The following is a 7,078-nucleotide window of genomic DNA, read 5'->3' on the forward strand; positions in this document are numbered from 1 at the left end:
AGGGAGACTTTGTTTGGGTGCCACAAAGTACTCTTAATTCTAAGTTTGGTATTTATTTTTTAACTATTAAAAAGAAGTACGTTAATGTGCTGCTCTATGTACACAATAGACTCTACGAATGACCCAATTATTGACTTCTAAAGTTCAAAGACCTTTTACCTAAAATCTTGCAAGGGTTTCATCAAAAATGAGCCTGTAACATGGGTGGAAATATTACTAGAGGTGAGACATGATGGTGATACCCAATGGCAGTGATATTTAATGCAGACAAACTGGCTTCATGGAGCTCCGTCTGTCTTACCATGCGAGACGTAAAAGCCCAGCTTCCCCCGAGTAGTTATCTACATCAAGTTGCTCTGTGGCAGAAGTAGTGAGGGAAATGAAGCGATTTATGCTAAAAAGTCTAGGTATCCACAAGAGGAAAGACTATAATCTCCATTACTCTGGAGCATTTCTTTATAGAAACCCATAATGCAATTCGCTGATGCGTAACGGGTATCAAAACTTGAGTTGTGAATCCGATTGAGATCTAACCTTAGGCTAAGTAGGCTAGATTTGAAACGCAAAAATTAATTCCTTTTGTCTACTTTAACCTCTCTAGGCACTAAATATGTTATTTCAAAATTTATGTATTATTCCTCATAGTGGAGCAGGCACGGTAGACGCAGCCTGACGAATAAAAATGTATGTGCCAGTGTGTGTGCGGAAGGAACTGGGGGCGGCCAAACGCCTCTAAATTAAGCGTTGCCCGGAGGCTTAGTAACACCGGAATTAATTTGCGTCTTAGTGACATATCTTCCCATATTGCTTTTAAATGCCTTGCATAATATCAAATAGAGTAATCTCAGCGTGTGGAAAAGGGAGAAAACACTTCATATCGCCATGTTTCTTACAATGCCTTAAAGTATCCCCAAAAATAGCCAGAGCAGACAGACCATTCTACTATTTGACACAATGAATAGCAAAGACTACGGCAAATGTAGAAGAAACTATTGCTCCTCCATTAAACCCTATATCTGCCACTTTTAAGCCTTGTAATAAAAAGGGCTAAATGGGATTTCTCTGAGGTAAAAGAGCCTGCATCGCATAGTGGTGCGGTAGGACTAAAAAATTGGGCATTGTAAGAACCTAGACATTTGAACTTCCTTTAAAACAGAAAAACTGAACTTCCTTTTGCTGTACCAAATACACATCTCCAAATTTAGCAAAACGGATATTCTTATCTTGAACCAGTGGATACTGAAAAGTAGAGTGCCGTGGATTAACGCTATTGCGATGTAGAAGTGGTGTGTTACATCGATAGCGAATATGTGGCAGGATTGTTCTCGAGCCGCGTCGATGAGTGAGGATTCATAAGACTCAATTAAATGGTAACAGAAGAGTGAGGACTCGTCAACACATTGCGGTCATGGCTAGATTGCCGCTGTCCGGTTGGTTAGTCAGTTGGAAGCACAATAAATGGTGTCATGTGATGTTTTAGAAGTTTGCCGCTTTCAAGTAGTCAAGCTAATGGCTCTCCCTCGTTCCTAGATGATCTCTAATTACGCACAAATTAACACGCAAAAGGTCTGGCGGAAGAAATTAAATCTTCCTTTTTCATTTGTTTACACTTCTAGTAATTAATCAGGCATGAGCATAAATTTTTCTTCACTTCAAAAGACTTTAGTATCCGCCATTCCTTTATCTCTATAATCTTGTCAGAATTCACTCCATCCATTTTTACCCAAAACTACTGCGCCTCCTCCTTGTTGACTATGATTGCAATAACTCCTTTTTTCTCGGCCTGTGAAAGGAGTAAATGTTTGGGAAAATATGCGGCGCCTCTTTAAGAACGCAGGTACTCCCATTTTCTCACATAAAAGCTGCGAACTCTTTGCACCTGTTTATCTGAAGAGGCGGGTCAAGTGAAAATATAAGAAGCAGTTGCTTGCGCTGACCCTGATTGGGCCAAATTCACACTTAAAGTTATTCTGATCGGATCACAAAAATGCACCCAATCCTTAGTATAAAAAAATTCACTCGATTTACTTAAGTTAAAAGAATGGACGCGATGGGTAATCTGGAGCCGACTTGACTATTGTCTTGAGATCATGAGGTTTGCATCAAGACTGAGAAGGAGATCCTTAACTTTAAAATAAGTTGATCTAATAAGACATACAATTTCAAGTGTTCAAAAGCATAACTAATCGCAATCGTACCTCCTGAAGATCTCATGTCTACTTAAGATCAGCTCTAATCATGACGACGAAATTTTGCCATGGTCACTGACAGGCAACGGAAAATGCAATTTTAATTGAATGAACACAATTTAAGTTTAATTGGACACTCAAATCGTTGGGTCTGACCTGGCTATTGGGGAGGTAAGAGAAAAACCTTTTTCACTGACTATTGTCTAGGGTGTTATAGACTTACCATCGAATTTACTGCGAAATGTTTATTGATATCAGAAATGAGCTTCGATACAGCAAATTTAATGCACTCTCTGCTGCCAGATTAGCATATTCAATAAAATTTATAGTTTCTGGGATAATATTACCAAGGAAACCGGATAACAAACGAAATCCCTGTTCGTGGCAAGGAGCAGCATATTGAGTATCCGCGATGGTGGAAGCATGAGAGTGAAGCAGAGCCTTAGTAAAAATTGGCTTTTATAGAAGGCATTGCGTGCTGGCAATTAGAGATGCTGGTTTCTCTGAATTATTGTATCATATCTCCTTTCACAATGAGTCATTGGGCAAGATCTTGTACGCGTATAAGGAGAAAAGTTTATATTTTGTAATAAAAAGGATTTCGAATAAGTGTAAACTAACTTTACTCGCTACTGATGTTTTATCTACCTTATGTAGGATGACGCAAAGCAATTTTGAGGTCTGACAAAAGCCCTTTGAGAGTGAATTCAACAAAATGTGTCTTCAATCAGAGAACTGCGGTCGTGAACTCTAGCATCGCCTGAATTAATAGATATAAGTCGGCAAAAGCTACTTTTTGGAATTATTTGTTGCATATGAATTAGGACAAACAAATGGATTACTTAACACATTCATCACTACGGCGTCGCATATTTGTGACTTATTATTATACTTATCCGCCAAATTGTATCCTAAACAGGCTGGTAGAGTGGCTACACTTTCTGGCTGCTGAGTTTAGGTAAATATGCTTAAAAATTAATGACACTTGATGCCAATTAGAATAATACAATATCTAGGAGGTAACGGTCGAGTTTCCATCCTTACTGGCTGAAGAGCAATACCATTTTTATAGTGTGAGACTAATGGATCAATTGATTAGATATAAACAAACATTTTACTGGAAAATGTGAGACTTTTTCGGCTGTTTGTCATTTATTTTGTAAAAAAAACACGTCGGTTGACAACAAAATCAAAAAGTTCTTTTCTCTTATAGGAAACACTTTGTATCATCAAGGCATTAAAGATTGTTCCCACGAATTCTGCATTATACTTTCTTAGAGCCTGCAATAATAATGGTGAGGCAAATTAAAGACAATCGACTATGAGTAATGATGTATCTTTGTAGGCAGCGCTGTCGTAATAGTTTTGATAGAAATTTTGACCTCCTGTACCGCTTATGTAAGAGTTTAACTACGTACAAGTAGCAAATTCGTTCACAGAGCACCCCTGTATCAACCGATGACTGACTTTAATGAGACGAAAGATTTGTTAAAATCACGAAATTTGAGGAAAATACAATCTGTCAGTGTCCTTTTCTTCAGTCTCAAAATGCGTATTCAACAGTCAGAAAGTGCTTTAAGGCATCAAAGCTGTCATGAGAAATCAGGATAACCCAGTTTTGGAGAGACTGTATTGGATAGTTACAATGCAACTAGCATATGACCGACAGTAGCACAGCTCTTGACAATGTAACAATAATGCCCCATCACTTGCACTGTAGTTTAGAAAAAGAGGCAAAAATGTAAAAATAGGCATTGATTTGTAGTAGATAGGTTGAAGATATCCCAACAATTACCTCCACAAAATAGTATAACTTCTAATCGACCTTAGTAAAAGAGGTACTTGAGATAATAGGAGTAGAACTACAACTTTTGACGCAAAAATCATTAAATTTTTACGTTAATTAGGAAAGGATAAAGAAATGTCAATGTGTGGCAATTCTATTCCATTAGGTTTCCAGCACATTTGCTTCCTGAGTCGCAGGAAAGAGTAAACCACCACAGCTGATTGTCTTCACTTTTTCGAACCAATCCAGACGCCGGTCAATACCATGGATGTAATAGTGCTTAGATTGGAAACATTCAACGCCTCTTTTTCTGTTTTAATTCTACTCCGTCTGTTTACAATACGATTTCATGCAGTCAACTATTAAATACCACTGAAGATCACATTTTACTTGTTTTTGACTCTTGGAGTCAGTAACGTGTGACACTGGTAACAAGCGCATTGAAAAATCTACAGCTGGTAAGTAGGGCCATCGGTTGCTAGTGCCTCTAAGAAATATCGTAATTTACTTAAGGAACTTTGTACATATTTCGATTCATCTCTGAACCCAAGATTGTTCCACAAAAATTATAGTGAGAAAGATATCCACTGCTGCATCGAATTTGAAGTATCTAAAGCACATCTTAAAGTCATAAATATGATATCGAGACAGTATTGTCATACGTAATTTGTTTGCCAAACTCCCCTATTCAGCCTACCCGGTAATGGATAAAAATTCACCAGCTTAGGCTTAATTACGGCAGCTTAAAATTTCATAGAAATTCATAAGTCTTGTTCTCATTAGTAAAGCTGTGCAATGTTACTTTAGCTAGGTAAACTTTTTGCTTATAAACTTTTTAACCAACCTAAGTGGTCGAAATTTGTCATCTTAAAACAATAGGACAGTTTCAATTTCACACCTGTACTTCAGTGTGTTTAGACGAGAAACTTGGGAGGGAATCAAATGCTACGTCCATTCTTAATTATAAAAACTATAGTCTTGCTCCATTTATATAAGTGCTTAAAAAAATGTATAACTTTAAATAAAAAGCCCTAATAACGTATACCATTTACATCTAATGGAGTTAAACTTGGATTATTGTTGGAAAATATTTTTTAAGTCTTGGAGGATAGCATATTTTACTTTCGGTGTTGTAAGGAATTTTATATTTTATCTGCAAGTAACCAGGACCAAATGTCAGAATATATAACGCTTCTTTTATATTGTGGATTCACATATAAGATTGTGTGAAAACCATTTATTACTCCTTCTAAAAGGCATTATTTTTTTCCGTGTTTTTTACGATTCAATTAGGCATCTATTAAGGGACATGCGCATTCCTATGCATTAAGTTAGTTGAAAACTACCATAACAGATAAGCTAAATAATAAATTGGGTTTCTTTTGTAAAAATATTCAAATAAAAGGAATGATGAGTGTTTTGCATGCGTAAGTGGTCCAAGGTATCTAAAAAGCCTATTAATCAAGAAAGGAAAAATTACTGCTTAGCCCTGGAAGTATATAAACCCTTATTAGAATTATGTAAAAAAACAAACAGTAGATATGGTAAATTATTTTTTAACTAAAAACCCACATTTAACAAGGCAGTGGGATTCCAAAAAGGGTTCCATAGTATGTGAATAATCACAGGGATTTTTTTATTATTTGGAACGTAAAAATGCAAAAAGTTCTGCCAACAGTTATTGACTTATTTGCAAGTGCTATCATTGCGATACAACCTAATAAGAAGAAGACTTTTTAAAGCAGTTTGATATGCATGAACAAGTATAAAGCACCGTAATTAGTGCTAAATACGTGACAAAATAAACTTTTCAAAAAATATCCCAATTTCGCGAGGTATTTCAATATATTACGTAAATGAATGCATCAGTTAGATAATCAAATAATAAAATCGTAAAAACAACCATTAACACCGTGCTTACAGTGCGTAAAATTTTCAAAATTATTCTAAACAAAACCAAAAATTGCGCAACACATAAAACATTCAAAACACCCCACATTTAACCACTTGTCACAGTGAAAATTAAAAACAAACCCAAAAAACCGTAAATCAGCCAAATTTCAATAAAGTATGGGCAAGAGTCTTCCGCAAAATTTGTTAATTCCCGTAAAAGCAACTGAAGTTGACTGTAGAAGATGTAATTTTAGTCAATTCGTTAGTTTAAACACCCAAAACAGTGCCAAACACATCCATAAAACGACTAAATTTGATAATAATTTGCATAAAAAACAATATATAAACACGTTATTAGTATGTTTAGAGGCCTTATTAATAAGTTTAAATGACGGATAAACTAGTTTGATATTACCGTGTGGTCACGGCACTGTGAAGAGGTGCAAATATTTAGTAAGACAAAAATCCAAAAACGGTAAATTTAAAACATAACCGCATTAAACGTTTTTTAAAATATTTGCCAGAGCTCGCCAATATTTTCAATGAAGATTTAGTGCAAATTACGTTTTTATTAATAGCGCAGGGAAAATACTAAAGTAAGTGAAACTCACTTTCCATGTAACAGTGCGAAAAACCACAAAAGCAGGACCACAAAAGAAAAACGGCACTAGGAGATAATCCATGAAGTCTGTGTGCTTTATTAAAACTCATCCTCACGATTCCAAAATATTTCAATTCATGCACAGATAGTACTGAACTCGCTCAAGGTCGTAGCTGAGAATTCCAATTGTAATAAACAAAAAAGTTGACTTTATTACTGTAGAAAAGCCACATAATCCGGCATTTACTAAATCTACAACAGCTAATATTAATACACTTATACTAGGTTTGACTCACCTGTACATCTTCATGCCGTAGTTCAACACCTATCAAAACTTCATTAGTATATTTACTAATGCCTGCGGTTACTGCCCACCATGCAACCTTAAATCAACAGTTTAGTTAAGATTGACAAAAAATAGTGTGATGTCTTCGGAATGAAAATACTATATTACCTTCAAAGTCGGTTTTGGATTTTGATGGATTTTGACTAAAACATCGCATTAACTTTTAGTTGCATTGTATAATGCCAAAGACCGCCTGAACTATTACTAATTGCGCCATTATTCTATTAAATTCTCCCAAAGCCGACTTTGAAGGTAATATTGCA

Source organism: Echinococcus granulosus (genome assembly GCF_000524195.1).
Source record: "Echinococcus granulosus chromosome Unknown EG_S00002, whole genome shotgun sequence".
Lineage (NCBI taxonomy): Eukaryota > Metazoa > Platyhelminthes > Cestoda > Cyclophyllidea > Taeniidae > Echinococcus > Echinococcus granulosus.